This window comes from Elephas maximus, chromosome 9 (genome assembly GCF_024166365.1).
Source record: "Elephas maximus indicus isolate mEleMax1 chromosome 9, mEleMax1 primary haplotype, whole genome shotgun sequence".
NCBI lineage: Eukaryota > Metazoa > Chordata > Mammalia > Proboscidea > Elephantidae > Elephas > Elephas maximus.
Genome location: NC_064827.1, coordinates 121,163,565 through 121,187,930, shown reverse-complemented (window position 1 = coordinate 121,187,930; position 24,366 = coordinate 121,163,565). Strand labels below are relative to the sequence as shown.

At 44.4% G+C, this 24,366-nt stretch overlaps 1 long non-coding RNA gene across 1 annotated transcript in view; it reads left to right on the top strand.

The window, feature by feature from the left end:
• LOC126082772 (uncharacterized) overlaps window positions 1–24,366 on the top strand; it is a 421,330-nt gene that overhangs the window by 57,189 nt on the left and 339,775 nt on the right. Inside the window, exon 3 of the long non-coding RNA XR_007518643.1 lies at window positions 14,612–14,889. This is a non-coding gene — a long non-coding RNA (uncharacterized LOC126082772). The remainder of the gene's footprint in view (window positions 1–14,611; window positions 14,890–24,366) is intronic.

Sequence of the window (24,366 nt, the reverse complement as noted above, 5' to 3'; positions counted from 1 at the left end):
AGGTGTCATGGGTGGAGACACCAGTCCTCAGGCCCCTGATGTGGTTAGGTGACGATCCTGCTTAATAGACAGAGTCATGTCAAATGTCATGAACCTTCCTCTCCACCACATAGTTGAAAGAGTTGAAGTGAGGGTTCATGTGTGTAACCTGTTGTACTGTGCTAATGAGGGCCTACACTGTTGAAATGGGCCCAGACATGTCTATGCAGAGGTGAAAGACATCAAAGTCTGTGCACCTCTTATGCGTGTGCCTAGGCAAAGGAGCTGTTTCTGCCCTGAGTTCTTAGCTTAAAGGATCCAGCAGATCATTTTTCCCAGTTTGTGAAATCTTTCCCTCTCCAATGCTGGGAGAATGGCTCAGAGAGCATGATGGATCTTTCTTTCAGCCCAGGGGATGTGGCAGTCTCTGAAGCTGGCTTGGACCGAGTGTAGAGCAGGAAGGGGGCACGTAGATGGGAGAGAGGTTTTTCCCCAAGGGGCAGTTTTTGATCTGCGGGATACATTCGACGCATGTAGATATCTTTTGCCAGTGGAGCACCACTTTGCACTGATTCTGGAGGTGGGAGTGGAATCTCCATCCCTCCGTCTCTCCCGATTTGGAAAACATGTCCCAAACGCCATTGCTTGCCTCACCGCTGACACCACCTGATCCTGGCCTGCAGGGTGATGGTTCCCAATGGGTCAGGTCTGGCAACTCCTCACTGCTTCCTAACTGTCTCTCCTTCTGCCTGCCACTCAGTCCAATTCCTCACCTATGCCTTAGAGGTCCAGGGGTCCTAGATTGTCATATATAATCAATTCATATATTTTTTCACATGTTTGTTGTAAGAGGGACCACAGGAAGCATCTGACTACTCCACCATCTTGGCCCCACCACCTCTGTGTTTGATTTCTGAGGGTGGAGTACTTGTGAAGTGTTGCTTATATCTGGAAATAGTATGGAGATTTAGTTGCAAGCCTTGTAGGGATTGGGAGAATTGAGAGGTGTGGGTGGTTTTGTGCCTGTTATTTGGGACTTTGTTGGAAATGTGTTTATGTGAATTCATAGTGTGGGGATTGTGTATGTGTTGAATGGGTTCCTGGAAGTTCATATTTGTATTGAAATGTGTGAGTTGGTGGTGTTTCCATGAACCTTAGCGATTCAATATAAGTGAGTTTTTGTGGGAGTGTGCACGTCATGAGATATAGGCATGTACACTCAAGCACTTGGAGGTGAGTGGTATGCAGTTTGTGGCTCAGGGGAATACTTTGGGTGTGGCTGTTCTGCCATGAATTTTGGGTCTTCCTGTGTATCTAATGGCAGGTTTGAAATGAGTTTCTTTGGGCATGTGAGGGAGTGTGCCTGTGTGTATTAGCTTGCATGTAAGGCCTTTTGGTTTTGTATATTTTGGGAATGAGGAAGGATCACTGGTATGTACTCAGGGCATGTTGTATGGTTGTGGTGCCTGGATGCTTTCCTGGAGTTGCACATGCATCTTCCATGTTTGGTCTGGGGTTTGTATGATTCTGCATTCAAGAAAATTGGGGATTGATTCCTGTTTGTGTATTATGGATTGTTTGATTATGTATAGGCAGGCATTGTGAGTTATATTAGTATTTGAAGATATAGGGTCATATTTTGTATATGTTTGGTGTCCTGAATAATTTAGGTTATATTCAGGGTATGAGGACAGTTGTATTCGTAATGAGTTTGTTTCATGAAGGGGCATGGCAGTTTGGATGAATATTTTCTAGGGTTATGTGCAATATGTTTCAGTAGGGAGTATGGTATATTCTGGGAAATGAGGTGGGTATCTGATGAAAAAATGAGATTGTGCATTTGCACAGGTTGTGGGAGAATTGAATTTGTGTATGTAGTGGAAGCATGTTGATATGGTTATGTATGAGATTTTGAGAATGTGGCAGTTTCGGAACATAGGGTAGAGGGCATGAAATGGGATTTCCGTGTATTTATATAGGATGTGCAAGAGATATTTCATTGACTGAGAGGATATACTGGTATGTGTAATCATGAGTCAGTGGGTGAATTTTCCTTGGAGTGTTCTGCATGTGTTTCTTTGGAGAATGATAGGGTGTTTGTAATTTTGTCTGGGCATGTTTGGAGGTAGGGGAATCAAAACCGATTTCTAGAGATATGTGACAATCTATGGTGTTCTGGGTGCTGTATACTTGAAGTGATTGGGAATCTGTGTGTGTGTGTGTGTGTGTGTGTCTGGTATGTGTGGGCAAGTAGGGTGGTCCTGTGTGTGTGTCTATTAGCTAGAGTGCTGGAAGTGTTGATGTTTTGGAGTTTTATTTGCATCCCTGAATATGTGGGGGTTGCTATGATTTGGAATCGAATCGACGGCAGCAAGTCTGGTTTTGTTTTTTGGTACTCATGGTTGTGTTTTGGTTTAGCGTATAGGGTGTTTGTGTCTGTATGAAGGCAGTCAGGGATTCTCTTTGTGCCTATTCTTGGAGAATTTGGTGGCTTAGCTTATATGTGCATTTTCAGTGTTCTTTTGCTCTACTTATATATATTAGTAATACAGGTTGTATGTGGTTGTGTGTGTGTTTGGTTTCACTGGCTTTCTGGAGTGTTTATTCTGGACGATTGGGGGGTTCAGTGTGTGTATTTGGAAACTGAGAGGCCTTGTATAAATCGTGCATTCATTTGGGAATTGTATATTGTATGTGTTCTAGAGATGTATGATTTCTTGTGGACGTGTATTAGGGTGGCCTTTGAGGTTAGATTTTGAACTTGGTGGTGTTAGAGAGCTTGATTGCGTGTACAGTGTTCAGTGAGTATATATGGGTAGTATTGGTTGTCCATGTACATCTTCAGGCACATGTTGAGAGTAGATATAGTTGTAGGAATTACTGTGTGTATTCATGGTCTAGGGTTTTCTCATAAAACTATATGCAGTACGAGATGTTATGTTTGTGTATTTAGAGTGTGGGTAGTAGTTTATGTGTGTGTTCAGGAGTTGGGAGGAATTGTGTGTTCTGGAAACATATAGCGATGTTTGGTTTATATATTAGGGTTGGGAGTTAAGGGTTCTTCTCATGGTGCAGACGCAGTGTGTGTACATACTCACAGGAAAGTGGATCAGTTATGCTGGAATCAGCTCCAGTTAATTTGGGATAGTAGATGGTGCATATCTCTGCCCAAACATGGGTCAGTGACATCAGGTGGTACCTTGGAATTAGCCATGGCAGGATTATTTTTATCAGGTAAATTGTCAGTGTTTACAAATCAAGGCTTGCAATGCTCGCAATGGAGAGTGAATTGATAACATTGGTCACTGTGTGTGTGTGTGTGTGTGTGTCATTAGAATGTGCTAATTTAGGCATCACTTGGGTACCTATCGGATAGTGTGAGTGGGGTATTTGGAGGACTTACGCCCTTCTATGTCTCCATGGAAAAGACGTGTGACGGTATTGTATCCTTTCATCTCACTGTTCAATCTCTGTGCTTAACAAATAATCTGAGAAGCCAAAATGTATGAAGAAGAATGGGCATCAGCATTGGAGGAATGTCACTGACAACCTGGGAGATGCACATGACAACCTTCCATGCTGCAAATGAAGGAAACTTGAAGAAATACCTGATGAAGACCAAAGACCACAGTCTTCAGCATGGATTACACCTGAACATAAAGAAAATGAAATCCTCAGCCCGGACAAGCAAAGTAAATAGAGACATATGTGAAGTTGTCAAGGATTTCATGCCCCTTTAATCAACAATCAAAGACAATTGAAGCTGCAGTCAGGACTTCAAAGGATGGTTTGCAATGGGCAAATCTGCTACAAAAGACTCCCTTAAAGTTATAAAAATGGAAGATGTCATTTTGATAAAAAAAGGTGCACCTGTCCCAAGCCTGGCGTGGCAGTCCCACCAAAAGGCTGCCCCTCAGAGCTGGGTAACCTTTCTAGACTCAAAGAGCACCAGTAACCAGGAAATAGGGAAAACATGTCTTAGCACCTGGGCCTGGGAAGAGAGAGTCCCAAGAACCCTGAGTTGATGGGACCTCAGTTAGCTGAAGAACTGCCAGATACAGGCTTGCACAGCTGGAATCCCTCCAACCTTAGGTTTGGGTACGCTGAACCTTCTATGTGTCCCTGTGTTGAGATGTGTAAGAATGCAGGTGAAAGTCTCAGTCACACCGGAGCAAGTATGTGGGGCCTGGCCTAGCTCTGTTGGCTCAGAGGGGCTGACAGGTAAAGGAGATTAGATACTGGGTCTGTGTTCCTTGAACAATCTGGAAGAAGATGACACATCCCCTCTTATAATAGGGCTTCCCAGCCACAGCCCTCGACTCTCCTGTCACGGGAGGCTTCAGGACCCTAAAGAGAGAATGGATTATGTTTTCTCTGGTGTGTCTCATCACTTGGTTCTTCCCAGGCAGGCTTGATGCCAGTTCAGTGGGAGTGGGATTAGCAAGGCAGGGGTTGGAGTCAGATAAGTGACAGGGGAGGGTGTGGGAAAGCCCTGTCCTAGAGGAAGGACTAGAAGGATGGATCTAGAGAGCACAAAGAAGGCTTCCTGTGAATAGACATGACTGTTTCTTTCCTGAGTCCTTTCTTTTCTGAAGCCTCACCATGCTGCTAGGACTGGGAGTCTCATCTCAGCATCTTGCTTTTCTGATAGGGTGACCTGACCTTCTTTATTTTCCCCCATGACAAGTGCAACTTCAGACACATCAGATGGTGTCCAGTGACCATGATGGACCCCAGTTGCCTCCACACATGCCTCCTACCTCTCTTGGACCTACCCAAGGACTTCTGCGCCTTCGTGATGTCCAGTTCAACCTGATGTCAGTACTTTGTAGTAATTATGTTGTATTTTGTTGGCAGATATTTTAAATACAATATTTGATCGATAATACATGGGAGGATTTTGCAGAATCTTATCATTTGGTTTTGAATATTCTTTTCGTTGTTGTTGCTTTGGGTTTAACAATCACTCCTCATGTTTTCCACCTACAGCCCTCGTAGTCATCAATCTCCTCTATGTCTGTATATTGTAGATTTTCATGTAAGTGGAATCATGCAATAATTGTTCTTGAGATTTCAGTTATTTCACTGAGGCCAGTGGTGTCAAGGTTCATCCATTTATTGCAAGTAAGAGAATTTCTTTGCTCTTTATGGCTGCATAATATTGCATGTATCTGTATGGCACATTTTGTGTATCCAGTCATCTTTTCATGGACACTGGGTTGTTTCCACCTTTTTGATTCAATGAATAATTGTGCAGTAAACGTCGGTGTCCAAGTATCTGCTTTCTTGCTTTCAATTCTTTAGTTTACGTGCCTACGAGTGTCTATGGTAATTCTTTGTGAAAGCATTTGAGGTGCCATCAAACTGTATTCTACAGTTTTCAATGGATATGGCGCCCAGTTTCTATGTTTGTTTGCCTGTTTGTTTTGCTTTTTTTTTTTTTCTGTCGATAACCATTGGTGTGGTGTGGAGTGATACCTCTTTGTGATTTTGATTTGCATTTTCCTAATGACTGATGATATGAAGCACCTTGTCCCTTGCATACTGCCCATTTGTATATTTTCTGTGGAATAATGTTGATTTATGTCTTTGCCCTTTTTTTCAGTTGGGCATTTTTTTTTTGTGTATGTGTTTAGTTTTAGGCACTCTTTATATCTTTGTATATGAAACCCTTAAGCAAGTACAGATTCCAAGTATATTGTCACAATCAGTAGTTGTCTTCATTTTCTTGATAGTGCTCATTGATGCAGAAAAGATTTAAATTTTCGCCAAGAGAAATTTATCTGTTTCTTTTGTTTCTTCTGTCATATGTATGACGATGGGGGAAAAAAATTCTGAAAACATAACCCTGATGTTTACTTTTAAGAGTTTTATGATTTTGGCTCTCATATTTAGGTCATCGATGCACTTAGAGTTAATTTTTTTATATGGTGTAACATATCCAGCCTAATCCTTTTCCGTGTGGAGATCATGTTGTCTCAGCATCATTTGTTGAAGAGGTATTCTTTGCACATTGAATGAGCTTAGCTTCAATGTTGAAACAAATTGGGCAAAGATGTACGAATTCATATCTCAATACTATACCGTTGGCCTCTACATCTGTTCTTATGCCAGAACCAGACTGTTTCCTTTATTACATGTGTGTAGTGCTATTTTATATCTTTAAGTTTGCGTGCCACACTTTGTTCTTCTTTTCCAAGATGGTTTTGTATATTTAGAGCCTTTGTGTTTGCAGTATATAAATTGTTTGTGTTCTTCTGTATTTGATTTTCTCTCCTTTATATAATTTGTAAGTGGTAAGACATGGATCCTGAGGTTTAGGAGAGAGGAATAGGAGAGCCTCAGCATCTTGCCCCAGGAATGAAAATCCCACACCAAGATTGCATGAAGGAAATTTCCAGAAGGGCTGATGATGTACAGAGCTGGGAGATATGGGGCCAATTTTTTTTTTTTTTTGAGGTATATGTCATGAGATGAAGGGAGAGTTTACACTGAAGAAGAAAAGTGAAGCTTGCTGGGCTGTGCCCTGGCTGCCATCAAGGACATAAGGAGGTTCAAGGAGGCAGAGTCCTGATCATCATAGTTTTGGGAGACGGGCAGGACAGGTCTGTTCTCTGGATGAAGCTTCTTTTCCCAACATCACAGTATGTAGATATGTTTTATCACCAGTAGTATATGCACTTCTTTTTATAGTGAGAACTCTCCACACACCCGTTTAATGAGACCATAGGCAAAGAGGTCTCACCATAAAGGCAGATGCCAGTCTTCTTCCTGTTCCCAAATGAAAGAAGTTCTCAGGGCTTCACACCAGCTCTACCCTGTGGCCTCCAAATGGTGACTGCCAAAATACCAGAGTCTCAAGCTATTCATAATAAGTATCCGTAAGACAATTGTGGGGTGATGGAGAATCTAAATCTATGGTCTCGATGTTGATTGAGACGATGGTTACACCACGGTATTTCAAATTCCTGAAGCTCACAAAACTATAAATTAAATGGGGGAGTTTGATTGCATGGAAATTATATAACTCTGAGAGCTGAGTTTAACAGAAAGGTATTTTTTTTTTCCTAACTGTATTGGTGCCTGATTTGTAACAGTAAATTTTGGAAGATTTAAGGCCGTTTGAAGCTCCTGGCAGAAAAGATTAAGGAGCTGGCTGGTGATGGAAAGGTTGGTCGTTCACGTCCACGAAGAGGCTCCTAGGAACAAATGCCTGGTGATCTGCTTTGGAAATTCAACCAGAGAATACTCTATGGAACACAGTTCTGTTGTGAAACGAGTTGGGTCACCATGAGTTAGAAGTGACCCAAAAGCACTGGTTTGGTTTTTCTTTGGGAACCAACCTGGCTGCCTCTTACTGATTCTGTGATCTTGGATGAATTGTGTCCAGTATGTACAGTGGGAATGGCCTCTAAATCATGAGATGGCTTTGACTTTTATCTGTACCTGTCACAAGCACTGAGCAATATCTCACATGAAACATATTCAGCAAATAATAGCAGATACGACCATTACTATTGTTTTATGTTAATGTCCTAGTTCAAGTGAAGACAAGGACACTCTTCCTGCCTTTAGAAAAGCACAGTGGACGGGGAGTAAGAACACGGGAACAGTGACATGTGGTGCATGGTGAGGGGGCTGTGACAGGGTAAAGTGAAAGTGAAGCTGGGCACAATCTCAGGAATAGAAATGGATAAGCCCGGGGACTTACTTCACCTCTCTACTCATCCAGACTTGAGTCTACTCCAATATCCTTATAGAATCTTCTCTAGACCACTCTAGCCTTCCCCACTCGGACACTCTCATAGAAGAAATAGCAGAAAGCTTCATTTAGGCCCTATTCTGGGAAAGCATATTCCATACACTCTCTCTGTCCTTGCAAGTGTGATCTGAATAAGATGTGATTATGCATGTCTTACTGGTCAGAAAGCTGCTGCTCAGACACTGGAGGTCACACAGCCAGCAAGTGACAGAGCTGAGATGGAAACTCTGCTCTGGCTGACCCCAAATCCAGCCTTTCTATAGCCTTTTTCCTCTTTCTTCTTCTGGGCACATTGTTCAACTTGGCTGACACTCACTCTCAGTTGTGGGGAACAGAGGGAATTCTTCAAGTGATGATGAAGTGTTAAGAGGTGAGGAGAAATTCAGGGAAAACTGGTGTGCAAGACCACACCAAACACAGAAAAAGACCTGGACCATCAGTCTAGGCTCTATTCTATGTTCCTTTGGACGACCCTGAAGGCCTGGTTACTCGTTGTCAGCAGCTGTGACTCACTATGCAACCAAGTTCCATTGAATCTCACCCTATATTCTTTCTTGGAACCAGGAGAGCGGTATCTGCTCCTTCCCATGCCCACATACCATGGGAGCAATACAAATTGTGCACAAGGGAAAGAGAGGTGCGTTTATAGACAGGGAATGGACTGTCAGAGCAGCGGCCAAGCCTGGCATACATCTCAATCCATCTTTACTACACTTGAGACATTTCAGCAAAGAGAATATTCAAATGGCCAACAGACACGTGAAAAGATGCTCACTGTCATTAGGCATCAGAGAAATGCAAATAGAAACCGCAATGAGATACCATTTCACAGCCACTACGATGGGTAAGATAAAAATGAGAAAAGGGAAAAATGACAAGTGTTACAGGGGATGTGGGGAAATTGGAAACTTCATCCATTGCTTGTGAAAACGCAAAATGATATAGCTATTTTGGAAACACTCTGGCAATTTCTCAAAAACCTGGAGATATACCTGCCGTATGACCCAGGAATTCCACTCCAGGTGTATGTCCTTGGGGTCTAAAAGAAGTGATATGAACAGACATATGCACACCTATGTTCACCACAGCACTATTCACAATAGCAAAAAGATAGAAACAACCTAACCGCCCAGCAACAGATGAATGGATAACTAAAATATGCTGTATACATACAGTGGAATACTACTAAGCAATAAAGAAAAATGAGTTCCCTAAACACCTTGGAACATGGAAGAACCTGTAGGACATTAACAAGTAAAATGCATCAGTCACGAAAAAACAGATATTGTATGTTATCACAGTTATAAAATGACATGAAAAATAAAAATATGCAGAAAATAATGTTCAGTAGTGTTTACCAGAGATGGGGTAGGGGGAAACGGGAATTTCCTCTCTAGTTAGTAGATACTTGTTATTTTTCATGATGGAGAGGTAACACTCAATGAGAGTGAATTGTACAAAGCCTGATGAAGGTAAACCACATCAGTAAAATATACACAAGGAAAAAATATATATATACACAAGGAAAAAAATATATATGTAGGCATATATGTGTATAGGCATGTTCCCATGAGTGTGTATGTGTGTGTATACAGGTGTGTGTGTGTAGGAATACGTATATGCATCTATGTGACTGTATGCACACATGTTAATACATATAATAAAGCACATAGAGGGAAGAGTTGTGAATATTTCTGAGACATAACCAAATACCCTGATGGATTAGTTTTCTGGATTTGAAATATTAGGACTAGAGTCTTGTAGAACATCTTGGTCAGTTGGGCCGATATGGTTCATAAAGTTATGTTTTATGCCCTAGTTTGCTGAGTAGTGTTTGTGGTTTTAAAGCTTGTGAGCAGCCTACTAAAATGCAACTATTGGTCTCTACTCATCAGGACCAAAAGGGAACATAGGAACCAAAGGCTAAGAGAAGGAACTTGAATTGTGTACGTGAAGAATGTTCAGATGACAAGTCTTCTGTTATATATATATTTACCACAATAAAAAGAAAATAAAAAACATTGTGGAAACGAATAAAACTCCAGGATTCATTATACTTTCTGTTCTATAAGACCTAAGCAAATTCACTCCCTTTAAGAAATGCGCACTCAGTCCAAAATCCAAACATTGCTGCTTAAGAGGCAGTTAATAAAATGAGAAATAAACTTATTTGAAATGCGAACACTCTCAAGCTTGCTCTTCAAAGCCTCTAATTCAGGACTCCACCTCCCAGCTTTCCTACTGGACAAGGCACAGAGCAGTGCTGCCCTTAGAAAGCAAGGAATTCATCACCCAAAGGTTGGTTTTGCCTCAGGCAGCCCTGCTGGTCATTCAAACCTCCTTTTAGGCCTTGCAATGAGAAACACTTGGTTTTCACCTCACCTGCCTCTGCACTTCCCATTACATTGTATTTGCATTTTTACATGCACTGTGTCATTCTCTCACTGTCCTCTGGGTCTCCACATCTAGGAATGCAGGATAAGAGATCTCTTAAGGAAAAGTCCACAATATGTGTCGTTCAGTTTACTTTTTCTCCTGTGTTGTGATTAGGAAACCATCTCAGCCAGTGTTACTTCCTTCCTGTCTACACAGCAGTTACTGTGGGAACAAATTATTTCTTTTTTAGTGTGTAAACAGGCGCTCCTTGGAAACTCTACAGGGCAGTTCTACTCTGTCCTATACGGTTGCTATGAGTCGGAATCGACTCGACAGCACTGGGTGGGTTAAACTAAATTCATAATTTCAGTCAGCCCTTAAATAATCTGTTCTAGAATTATGTCACTGTATTTCTTTTTTTTAATTTCAATAATCTGATACTCTTTTTCTGGAAATTGCGAGATTTGCATTATTTCTCACTTCCTTGGATGATGACTCTTTAAGACCCTACAGAGCCAACACGTGGAGCCTGCAAGTGCACAGGCTGAGAGAGAAAGCAGGGTAGCTGAATAAGGCTCAATCATCACACTTTGTCATTTCCTTTAATGCTCTGAGATTGGGTGGCAGATCACCTGTCTTCTGCGTCCTGTCACCCAAGAATGGAGATGATTTTTCTCAGTGGACAAGGCCTTCCTTACACTTTCCCACAGCGATGGTCAGAGAACAGGGTCGAAGGGACTTTTGGCCTCACCCTTTCATGACCTGTCTTGGTAAACTTCATATGTGCTAATTTAATCACATATGCTTCCAGGGTCAAAGATTTTCATGTAGTAGAAAAAAAGGTTGTAGAATTTGGACCCGATTGTTCCTGCACAATGCAATGTTTAAATCATGGGCCCTGAGCTCACTCAGTGAAATCCAATGGCCCTAAATCCATTGTGTGCATCAGAGGAAAAAATCAATGGACTCACTGACAAGCAGAAGAATCAATCAAGCAGCAAGCCTGCTTTTCCCGAGTGCCTAGATACTATGATTTGCTTCCCCATTCCCATAATAGGAGGTCTGGATTGAAAATCATGTAAGGTTGCCCTATGATACAAGCTGAAATGCTAAGAAAAGTTGACAAGATTTTGCTTTTATCAGTCACAACAAGTAGCTTTAAAAAAGTTCAGGTGGTTTTCTTGAATCTCTCTAACTTCATCATCTAAGCTGAGATGTGAGTAGGGTTGTACACTGTAGCTGCCGGAGAGAATACCAAGAAAGGCACATCAAGAAGCTGTTTCCTGGCTGCAGAGAATTAAGGGGTGGGCAGTTTCCAGAGACGCAGAAGCTGCCTGGAGGTGCTCTTTTCACAGCGACTGGGAAAACACTGTCGATGCTGTAAATGGAAATATTCTTTGGGTCTTATCAGGTTTATAGTTCAGCTAAAACTCAGAAATCATGAGGCAATTCAAGAGGACCACATTATGAAATGACTTTCTCACATAATTGTAGCGAAGAGGGGAGAAGAGCCCTTGTCTTCTCTGGAGGAAGTCTCTGCTTTTCCACTACAACATGACTGCTGTTGCATTTTTCTGCAGCATTTCCTTCTTGAATCAAAATGTCTTCCTACAGGGACAAGATAGTATGTTAGTCCCAAACCCCTTGCCTTTGAGTGGATTCCTACTCATAGTGACCCTACAGGACAAAGCAGAACTGCCTCATAAGGTTTCTAAGGAGTGCCTGGTGGATTCAAACTGCCAAGCTTTTGATTAGCAGCCATAGCTCTTACCCACTATACCACCAGGGTTGTTAGTGCCAGTAGGGACATTTTTTTGTGTGAAGGCTGTCGGTGTGGAACACTCCTCCTCTGCCTCTCTCCTTCCGCCATACCCTCCCATCCAAAAACCACTGCTGCTGTGAGAGCAGGATTAAAGTTGTTCTCACGTGACTTTTCTTTTTGCAACTGCTTGGGGTCAGCGCCCTCATCTCACAAGACCAGTTTTTCTACCAAGCCTCCGGAAACAACTAAATGAATACCTTTTCAAATCATTTTCACTATAATACACTGAAAACTGTGTTCATGGTGAGTAAAAAGACAAACGTTCTTTCTTTAAAGAACAATTTTGGAATCCAGGCTCATCAGTGAATGTCCTACAACAATTTAGGACATTCATTGATGAGCCTGGATTCCAAAAAGCAAGACTGTGTGATGGAGACATGTGAAGCTGAAGCTGAGAAGTAGTGCTTCATGACCCAGAATGGCCAGCTAGGAGAAAGATGGGAGCTAGTGTGTGTGTGCATGGGGATTTGACTTGTGTGAGTAGAATCTTGCATTGGTCTCATGATACCCACCCATTTCAGGGCCATGGGACCTTAAAAACTGAAGATCCTAGGGCCGTAGCATTGTAAGCACTTTTTCTTCAGAGAAAAAGATTTTCCGCCTTCCTCACCCTTACATCTGCTCTCTGCCCACTAAGCCTAGGTGCTCAAGAGTGTTTAGTGACTATTCAATATGCCAGATAATCAAAATGTCCTGCAGAGATTTTGTGAAATTGGTATGCTGGTTTGGTTTTGGTGCTGTGTCATGTGTTTGGAACCAAGATTTAAGCTCAGGCCTTTTGACTGCAAATTCAGGTCTGTTCTTCTGAGGGTAAGTCATAAGAGCTTATTGTTTTCTGCCTTTTGGTAGTTTTTCTAGATAAAATACAAGCCACTTGTTGACTTCAAATGTCTGTTAAACAAGGAGTAATATTGTTGTAAATATATCCCCATTATTATGTGAGGAATCCTTGGAGGCCTTTATTTTCTTTGCTAAAACTGGCAAACCTATTCTTGGGGGGACTTTGAAGTTGAAGGGAATGTTAAAGTTAACATTGTAGACTCTAGACTAAAGAAATACAAATGGGGTCGTTGAACCCAGGCTGGGGACATTGACTTTATTTCAATTTATTATTCTAATGGAACAAATATATGTGTATATTGTAATACATCTTAATTTTATAAAGAGAAAAAAAGAGGAGGCAGGGCCAAGATGGGAAAATAATCTTTCCTGTTGTTCCTCTTACATCCAAGACATGGAAAAGAAGTGAATGGATTTTATATGACAATGTAGGAGCCCAGATCATCAAAGACAAAGCTGAGGAGTTGGACTGAGCAGCAGGATGCAGGAGAGACAGTTCAGAAGCAGCAAAGAAGTGCCAGTTGTGAGGTTCCAGCACCCTGCTGGCTGGATAAGTTGGTGCATGGCAGGCTGAGGAGAGCAGTAGCATTCAGGACAGGTTTCACCATGTCAGGAGAGCCTGGGCAGCGGAGAGTCTGCAGAAGCCTCCGGATCGGGATGGAAATGGTACTGGACCTGAGAAAGTTAAGTGCAAGGTTCTAACCTACTGCCTACTGTGTGGGAGTCAAAATAAGCCCTCCCCCTCCAAGATGCTAACAGGGGGAAGTGCCTGTTCTCCCTCCCCGCACCCACCTCCCGCTCCCCCCTGTCCACTCTGACACCAGTCAGGCAGTATTCAACAACTGCCAGGCCTCTAACCCAGATCTCAGGGCTGTCTGCACCCAAACTAGTCTCTTGGCTATAAAAATTCACCATGCCCCCTCAGCTGGGAAGTCAGGCCAGGAGCTACCCCTTTGCCTGGGCACTGGTATAAAGGGTCTGAGGACATGTAGCTCCCTTCACCCCTGCCTGTACCCGTGTGGGCCAATTCAACACCATGAGGGCATACACTTGAAGCCTGTTTTCAACTGCAACAGCCAAGGGGTAGTTGCAGAATCGTGACATTTGATGTCACCCTGCCCATTAAACAGGGACCTCATCCACACACATCAGGGGCCTGAGGGCTGTTGGTTATCACCCAAATCCATCTAGCCACCCAAGACAGGGGTCAGAGAATATACAGTGCCTCCCAGTCCCTAGAGCCAACAGCACTGGGTGCCAAGGACCAGCTGCATGACTCCTTTAATATCCCAAGCATCCTGAGAGCTGTACAGTGTTATACTATTTTCCCAGTGAAGATCTTGAAATGTAGAGGACTTACGGAAGTTTTCTAAAGTCAAACACCAGGGAATGGAGGAGCCAGGGCTCTGTCCTTCACTTACCATTATTGTCTTTCAATGTTTGATATGTACACTCCTCTAAATACCTGGGATACACCAGGATTGCAGGTTATGCTGAGGAGGACACTCTATGAGGTCCCTTCATGGTGTTGGCCGGGAAACTTCTGGGACATGGCATTCCTGAAAATTCACAGGTACTTGCAACAAAATTAGAATTTGGAACTCGGAGAAAAAAGCATTGGGCTGAGAGGAAACTTTGTTGAGTTCCAGGGAGCTTCCAAGTTGAGAATCAGAGCTACTGAGGGGAAGGGGCTGGAGAAGTGAGGCCATGGACACTTGGATTGGAGGACGTAAGTGCAGATTGGAGGGCAAGGACTTGACAATTCTGAGGAAAGACCAGAGGCGTCCTCTCCCCTCTTTCTCATCTCTTCATTTTGATTTTTTCCCCAACAGAATCTTACTTGCGGAGGTCTCCATTCAGATCCCAGTTAGGAACTTCCTAACAAATGCAGCAGCTCACAGGCACCAAATGCCAAACCACTGGAACACCCAGTGCTCTGAACATGGGGTCTATGCAAGTGCCCGAAGAATCAGACTACTAATACCTCAATGCTTCTCAGCTGTTCGTACCAACCCTGCTCACATCTAGCCTTGCATACTCCAGGCATCCAGGTCTGCCATAAACATCATCACGTCTCCGCTTTTCCTGGGCTGTATTGTTGTTCTGTAAGGTAGGTTTCCTCTTGTTTGTAAGGAACTTTTTCCAATGTAAGTGTAAGACTAAATCTACATCAATTTAACCCAGAATTTCAGTCATCGTTTGGAAAAGAAAGGGAAGAGTACCTATAGGATGCTCCTTGGAAGATTACCAAGTTACCTGAGGTCAGTCTCCTTGACCACAGCAGGATGGACCTTCCCAATTCGATTGAATGAAATTCCTTCCTTTCCAGAAATAAGGCAAAGGGACCTCCTAACTTCTCTATTTTCATAGCTCATATACACACTATCTAAAGAAATCTTCACAAGTATATTTCCAACACATTCTGTCTCATTATTGTCCTCACCAGAAATAGCATACTACCATTGCTTATTTAAAAGTCCTCTTGAGAATTCATGATACCACTTCTTAGCGTAAATGCAGAGAAACAGAAAGCCATGTCCCCAAGAAGCCAAGTCTTGATCCTGTCAAGTCAAATAAACCACATAGGAAAATCCCTGGGTGTGCTGAGGATCATTTTAGATCTGTTGTCCGACATCTTCCTAGCAAACAGAAAAAAAGCACCTTAAAGAAAAGTGCAGCCTCCAGGCTCCATTATAGAAACATTAGTTAATGGCCAAGAAGGCTGAAAGGTTGAAATGCCAATTCCATTAATAGATGGTTAAGAGACAGAGATATTGTTAGGATACCCACAGAAAGCTCCCACACCAAGCCACAGCTTGTGAAAAATGGGTGATGACAGTGATCACTGGTGATTTATCAATGAGCTGTGAGAGGCCGGAGCCAGACTGTCCCCAGGAGCATTCTGAGGACATCAGGTAAAGCTGGAGGAAAGAGCTAAGTCAGTCACATATGGATGTTGAAAACGGGGGACACCTGTATCTTTTTCTTTTCACAGCACCACAGTCCATCCAGCAGTAGAGGAGGAACGGAAGAAAGAGTCAATGAGAGTTTCTGCCAACAAAACTATCTTTAATCTCAATTTACAGAGGACTATTCTTCAAAGTAAAAGTAAAGCTACTGTGCTTCATCTCCCACCATGGAAATACATGTGCACTCTGCCCAGGCTTTGGTCTCCCCTCTGCCCTCATCGTATCTGTATAACAGCCAAGAAGTACCACTAGGTTAGGGGACGAGCATTAGCCTAATAAGTATGGGGGAGGAGTTGACAACTCTAATCTATTTAGGGGACCCCAACTTGAGGGTCTGACATATAGAAGAGGAGAGCTCACTACTGGCTAAGAAGATGCTTCTTCCTTTTTCCATGTGTGGAAGGGTCACACTTTCTTTTTAGAGGCAGTGAGGGTTGGACCTCTCCCACAGTCAAGGGTTGCCTCCCAGAGACTCCAAGCTCAGCCCCTGAGTAGGGCCGCTTTGCAGCAAGTGATGGAGCTCTGACTTGAGCTGGGATCTTACACTTGGCAGCTGTATGTCCAGGTTGGCTAAGACTCACTGTCTCTGGAGATCGGAGCTGGGATGCTCCCCAGGTACCCTGAATTCCATGGTGCAGAATGCTGGAGGCAGGCAGAGGACTCTTGGAAAGACTCCAGGGCAGTAGGCTTTCTTGAGATGCCAAGAGGAAATCAAGGCTGGGGAGTTCCTCCTCTTCCTTTTCTTCTTCACTGGACCCTTCTCCTTCCCCAGGTGTTTCACTAATAGGAGATGCTTGTAAGGACATTAAGTTTCCTCTGTTTCCCAATCTAGGGTAGGTGTGACTAGGACGCCGTTGAGGAGAAGTTGATTGTTCAGACTTAAGTTCCTGTGACATGGGCCTCCATGTAAAGAGAGCAAGTTCTTTTGACGGAGACAGATGACTGTGTCCGCTGCCATCTTTTGGCAGGTCATCTGCATCCAACTTTCTTGTGCTCATTTTCTTGCTCGTCTGTAGTTGGCTGTTGTGGTCATCTGTGCTCCCTGCATCTTGACTGGTCCCAGACTCTGTACAAGGTGACTCCCTGGTTGGCACACCATAAGTTGGGGATGCCTCCACACCCACGTTTCCTTTCAATTCCAGCAGTCGCTTCTCTACCAGCTGCAAGGAAGGAAAATGGATAATTACTGATTCTGTACAGGTTGTGAGAACATGTGGCTGAGTGGGTGGTGGAGACCATAGTATTGGGACAAGATTTAGGGAAGTCAGTCACTCAAGTGTCCTTCAATAACTAGTACTGCAGCTCTGCCTCTCCGTCCTCTTCTGTGGTTTTCCCAAACGCAATGCCTTACCATTCCACTCCTCTTCTCTGCCATTCCATTATCTCTTACCTCCTCATTCTGCACTTGCTCCCGCACCTGGAGCTGGCCTTCCCCAGAAGCCATGACAGCCAAGGCACTGTCAGGTTAGATGAAATCCTGTGGGTTTCATGTTATGATTCTCCCTTCCTCCTCTGGTTTACCTGAGTGAGAGTGAGTCCTTCCTCTTCGTCCAGCTCCTGCCTTAAGGACAGGGGATCTACCTGTGATTCTGGTGATAGTAACATTTCCAGGAACTGAGGGTGAATAACTGCTTCCACCTGTTAACGGAACGAGGAGGCTTGTGAACATCTTTGACAAGGAGTAAACACTGATTTAGAGGTTCTAGAAGACAAGGAATAATCTCCCCCTTGAATTTGCATCCAGTATTGTATTAAAATGTCACCACCCCAACCTACACATACTCAGACACTCATACACACACACATATACACACGAGAAAGGGACACACACATTGATCATGGAGGAAGGAACTGAGCTTAATTACAATGTCTGGGGTAAAACTCCAGATGTTTGGTGGCTGGAACGCCAAAGGTACAGAGCCCACAGACACCAAACCTCAGGTCCCGGCCCACCTTGGTGATAAATCCTTCCTGTGCACACAGCTTGTCAATGTAGCTCAGGAGTCCCGGGTCTGGATACAGCTCATCCTCTTCCTGTTGTTGCTCATTTTCTTCTTCTTCATATTTTCCATCTGGCTCCACAGTGGCTGAATGGGCAGTTCCAAGGAGATCTTCCATGATCTCAACATACTCCTTGACAGCTTCGGGAGGGATTTCATGGGACCGCTTGGGCTCCCAAGGGTGCTCGGTTCTGTGTCGATGTTGCTTAGGGGGCTGTGCCATGGAAACTCCCTTCTTTGGAATGAACACTATAGGTGGGGTTGGAAAGAGGATGTTTATGCGGCAGCAAATTCTGGCTCTTACACCTGTTACAGATTGAACTGTGACCCCAAAATGTGTGTCAACTTTGCTAGTCCATGACGCCCAGTATTTTGTGGTTGTCCGCCATTTGGGGACCTGATGTGATTATCCGATGTCTTGTAAATCCTAACATCTATGATGTTAATGAAGGAGGATTATAGGCAGTTGTGTTAATGAGGCAGGCCTCAGTCTACAGGATTCGATTGTATCTTGAGTCAATCTCTTTTGAAATGGAAAAAGAGAGAAACAAGCAGAGAGGAGAGGAACTTCATGCCACCAGGAAAGAAGTGCCCAGAGTGAATCCAGTCCTCTGGACTCGAGGTCCCTGTGCTGAGGAGCTCCTAGATGCGGGGAATATTGATGACAAGGACCTTCCCCCAGAACCAACAGAGAGTAAAAGCATTCCCCAAGAGCTGGTACCCTGAATTCAGACTTCTAGCCTCCTAGACTGTGAGAGAATAAATTTCTGTTTGGCAAGTCCATCCACTGTGGTATTTCTGTTCTAGCAACACTAGATAACTAAGTCACCACCCAACCCCATGTTGTAAAGGCAGAATTCTGGAGACACTGTCATGGTTCCTGGTAAGGCATTCACACCTGAAGCCACAAACACTGTGAGAGGAGAAGATGTAAGAGGCAGACAGTCTAAGACAGTCAGCTTGTGGGGAAACTCGAAACTACTTCTTTTACAAGAAGTCTCATTGAGACCCACATTTAAAGCTGATTAGATGTTGGAGCCCACTTTTGATAATCCATGTGAGACTGTAGTTATAAAACGTAACCACCTCACTACTAGGGTGTAATGAAGAGTAGCGGAGACCCCAGGCATCTGGCAGTCTCTGCTGATAGAAATAGCCATTGCCCCCTCTTGGAAGAAAAGTACCACATGTGAAGACAATGCCTTCTCCCAACATAACCAGTCCCTACATACCTCCTTTGACCCCGGGCCCGTAGCTCCTGTTGACCTTGCTTAGCCATACCTGGACGCTGGGCAGCCACAGTGGATGAAGGCCCGTGAGGATCAACATCCCGTGGAGCCGGAGGAGGCAGGCAGACAGATGCATTCCTCTGCTGCAACATCTGAATCTGTAACTCCTCTTCTGCCTCAAACTCCATGAACCTGACAAGGATGAGGGAGGCACAGGCTGTGCTGAGGAGAAGGCAAGATGCACCAGGAGCCCCAGGATCAGGCAACAGCCAATTATGGGGCAGTGGAGAAAGATGTGCCTTCAATGACCTGTCCAGATACCCAGTAAGTCCATTTCCCAGGAGGCACAAACAAGGTTTGGGTCCCTTACATGTTCACCACATCATCCCTTCACCTTCAGCACAACTCATCATAACATAGGAAGGTTGCGAAGGAAATGAGCCATGCCTTCTTGGAAGCTCCTCCTGACAAAGCCATAGTGCTCACTACCTTTCCATACCCTTAGCACCTGATGGCACACCACAACACTGACACTGGTTGGTTGAATTGAATCAGACCTACATGACACACAGCAGGACCCACTCATGCGCACCGTTCTCCAAGCCTCTCCTGCCCTTGCCTAAAACGCACATGGTAGAGGTGAGAGCCTGAACCTGGAATGGGATGAAGTTGATTGCAGATAACACCAAGGACTAGTTCCTAGAGTCCCGGTCCTAGTCTCAAGCTCTGAGGCCTTGAGATATAAACCAGGTGGGCAAGAGGTCCAAGAGACATTTGGAAAAAGGTGGAATGTGAGGTTTTCCAAAAGCCTCAGGCTCCTTTGATGATTTTTTTTTAAACCGAGGGAGGAAAGGCAATGAGGGACAGAAACACGTCCAACAAGGTGACTGAGATGCTGCCTTCCCCCTTCCCCTGACCACACCTTTCCAGCCTGGGCCATTCTTGGATGTTTGTAGAATACTTTTGTACCAGTTGTCATAAGAAAGAGTGGCCCCAAATTCCGTGTTATCTATACGGACATTGAGGCAAGCAGGAACTTGTCTGATATAGCATATCCCCTCACTGCAGAGTTTCCACAGCTTGGACTGTATCCCCATGGGTATCCACAGTGTTTATCCCCATTCTGTCTTAACACTCCATTATCGGGGCATCCACAAATGCAACATGTAGAAGGGGTGAGTTTCTTAAAGAATGTAGAACAGAAAACTCCAAGCAGTGAATGTGGTGTTAGCAGTTGTCTGAGGGTACAGCAGATCATCAGGGAACCAGGAGCCCTGTCCAAGTGCACACCTCCTCCTCACACAGACCCTGTGATTTGTACCAACCCTCCCTCTTCATTCACACCTCATCATTCAGTCCCAACAGGGCCAGGATGCCATGGACTCACTTTTCTGCCATCTCATAGAAGATCATTCGGTCAAAATTGCTTTTGCGCTGCCATTCCTGTACAGACCGCCAGAGTCCCTCCTCCAGGGTCATGGTGGGCTTCAGTCTAGCCAGGGATCGCAGGACTGGGCTAAATACCCATGCATGTCAGTAACTTTCAACAAATACATATTCCATCCCCATCTTGACCCCACCCCTACACACATCCCCTGCCCATCATCACATCTATCTTGCTATTTGTCCGTGACAGTCCCTCTTCCAGTGTTTTAGATTTCAAGTGCTTTTGCCTCCAGAATACCATTAGCTGTTTCGGAATCCAGGGAATCCCTAAGACTGCTGGAAATTTGGGTTTAGTGGACTGTGTCTTTATTCTTGGGTGAGTGCTGGGGAGTGGGGAAAGGAAGAAGATGCCTTCAGTCTTTCAGGCAATGAGAGCAACACGTATGTGGAAAAACATCCTGTGAATGTGCTCAGAGTTCCATATTGATTGACCTGTTGGGAAGCTCAGGGTTGAGAGAGATGTAGGCTCTGCTCTGAAAAGATAAAGCTTCCCACATGACTAATCAGTCTGCCTTTCATTCACAGAAGCCCATGACCCTGCACTTCATTGCCAATTTCCACTCACACACACTGTAGCTAGGACAGTTTTGCTCTTGCGGGTACTTTTTATGTACTACACTTCATATATTAGGTCATATCGTCTTCTTAGCTCTCCTCTTAATGAACTGAAATTGTCTCCTTATTTGATGAGATACTCTAGGGTGAAGGTGTACAATGCCTTGCTCAGGATTACAAATCTAAGGAGGACAGAGCCCAAGCCTTTCACCACTATGCATACTCTACCACCTCCCTGTTGTAACTGATATTCTCCAGAGGAATGAGGGTGGGAGTAAACTTAAAGTGGTTGTCCTAGACCTTGCCCGTTTCACGTCTCCTGAGGCAATGGCCAAAATATGCTGAGCTCTTTCATTGGAAGGTGAAGACCAGTGGAAGAACGTAGTTTGTGATCTGAGACCAAAATTCACATCATGGCTCCTCACTTTACCACAGCATTTAAAAAAACCAAAACCAAACCCTTTGGCATTGGGTTGATCCCAACTCATAGTGATACTACAGGACAGAGTAGAACTGCCCCATAGATTTTCCGAGGAGGGGTGGTGGATTCGAACTGCTGACGTTTTGGTTAGCAGCCATAGAGCTTAACCACTATGCTACCAGGATTTCTACCATGGTGTTTAGTCTCTTCAAAATAATTGTTAAGGTAACGATTCCAATATAAAGATTGACTTCACGTACAAGGTGGTCAGCGTCAATTGAGAGAAGATACCTGAATATGTTGTACACAGGAGGTGTGTATAATATTATCGGGAATATACCTTCTCATAACATATCCCATCACCCTGATGACCTTCTCTCAAGTGTTCCTAAAGAGCCTAACCTCCATTGTGTCTCCCCAAGATCTCTTTGTTTGAAAGCTGCAGGATAATCTCAGCTGTCCCCACTGATTAGGGTACTCACATGAGAAAGCAGGAAAGAGCTTCTGTATCAGGGCTTTGGGGATGGTGCCTCCGGGCCAGAGACTTGAAACATTGCCAACGTCGGTAGTTCTGGTAAACACTCTGGGGATTACAGGAGGAGTTATCCAGCGAAGGCCTGGATTGTGTGACGGCCAGGCTTTTCTCCCCAGAAGAAGCATGTTGGCCTGAGCAAGCCTTCACTTGGGGGAAAATGGAGGCCAGCTGGGCAGCTGGTGGTGGAGCTTGAAGAGAAAGAGCTGGGGACCAAACTCCCCTACAAGCCTGAGTAGCCACAACAGAAGTGGCAGGGATCACAGCAGAGGCTTCCACAAAAGGGCGTGGGGCATGCTCAACTACCCCACTGGGAGGCCCTGAGGCACTCCAATTAAGTGGGGTCTGCCCCATGACAAAGGTCTGCATTCCAGGGAGCTCTGCTGAACTCCCTTCTGTCCTCACTTGAACAATGACCTTTTCAGGCCTGGCCCGACTGGGGCCAGAATCCCCAGTGCTTGGCACAAGAAGTGTCCTGGGAAAAGCAGAGAGCCCAAGAGGGGTGCCTGGAAGGCATGATGAAGTCATGAGGGGCCGTGGGTGGTGCATCCAGGGTGTTTGCTGTGGAGGTCCAGGAGTGTGTGGGGGAAAGGGCAGTGCAGTGAAAGGAGACATGGAGGCACCAGGATTCATGGTCATATCTGGTCGCAGCACTGGAGTTGCTGTTGAGACAAAGGAAAAGAGTAAATGGAGGTGGAGGAAAGGCAACCAAGTGTTAGGTCATTCGAATTCCCTGCCTAGTCACTGGGAATCAGCACAATGAATCTCAACTGATGGGTAGCAGTATGGAAGGCGGGACTGGTGAAGACTGCAAAAAATCCTGAGATTAAATTAGCTGTTCCTTCCTTCCAGGTTACTGCTAGAGAACTTGTGAGGAGTTCAACCAGACTCCCAGGCCCCTGTCTACCAAGAAGTAAGAGGCCCAAGCTATCACTGACTCACAGAACCTGTATCAGGAATCCCAGGCAGACAGGCTCTCACTCTCATAAGCTTTTTCCAACCCATGGAAAAGGGTTGACATCCACTCTGTCCGAAATGCCCCCAGCAGACTCACTGGCAGGGAAGGGACTTTCTGAAGTAGAAAGTGTCCTCTAGATTTTCTTGAAGGAGTGAGTCTTTAAGTAAGTGTTTTCCCCATCTCCTCCTGAGTGTTTCTTTTCATGATGTCCGCTACAAAACCTCTTTCCTTCTTTCCCCAACACCCTGTCTCATTTTTCTAATCTGCCTCTTCGAGCCTTCCTAGGTGGGATATTCCGGGTGGTGTTAAGAGTCCACTCCTTATTCCTGCTCAGACAGCTTGTCCCCAGGCAAAGAGTCAAACTTGAATTCCCAAGGGTTGGACGGGTGGCAGGAATCTGATAACACACCCCCTCCCTCCTGGCCTACCCCCTCCTGAAGACATCTCCACAGGCTTGGGCACTGACCACAGCTGTCTGGCAGCCTTCAGCATGTGAAATCACCACGTCCTGGACTCAGAGCGTGATCTGACTCCAACAGATGCTCATGGATCCAAGAAAAGGAGGGAAAAGTTTGAATCCAAACAGGAGTAGAATGTAGGACTCCAGACATTCTACAGTGGGGGAGGGGTGGAGGGCAGGTTGGGATGAGGAGACATTCCATGAAAGGGATCTGACAGGTAGGCAAAAGCTACATGTTTCCTTCAAATTACAGTTGACAACACAAATCATGTGAACCTCTTATGGCCATTTGTCGGTTCTTTCCTAGATGCAGAGCACGAAGGCTCTACTCTAGACTTCAATTCTTATCAACATACCTAGTTTTGTGCCCCTATACCCACCCTGTTCCCCAACTCTAGGTGGTAGGTTTTGATTTGTTACAAGGTCTCCAGTACTTCATGAGGAAAATTCAGGACACTTTGTCTAATGGAAGGTGGGGTCCTTATAGAGACAAGGAATCTGAGTGCTCGAAATTATGGTTTTCTGAGAAGTTCCATTGTGTTTGGTGTGTGTGCATACAGTATCGTATCCATTATTGTTTAGAAAGCAGTCCTTGTGTCCCTGAACTCCCATTCCTTACTGAAAACTCTGGGGGCTGCAGCATGGCCAGCCTTACCCATGATCCTTTTTCCTGGAAAGTCCCACTGTATTAAAGGAAGGCCAACAGCCTCTAATTCGATGACCAGAAGTAGATTCCTGTTGTTTCTCAGGTTAATATATTGTACATTCATATTCAAGGATCATATTCCTAACAATGACTGTAATTAAGTAATTAGAGAAAGATACCTCTGAAAAGTCAAACAGTTCCAGATAGATTGTACAGTGGCAACGCCTCCGCCAACCCCCACACCTTTTCTTGGCAGCCAGATTCTCCATCTGAGTGGAAATCGATGACATTTTCTATTTCTTTTTCCTCTTTCCAAAAATATTGTATGTGACTGAGGGTAACTAACAGAAGCTATGCTCATTTATCCGGAG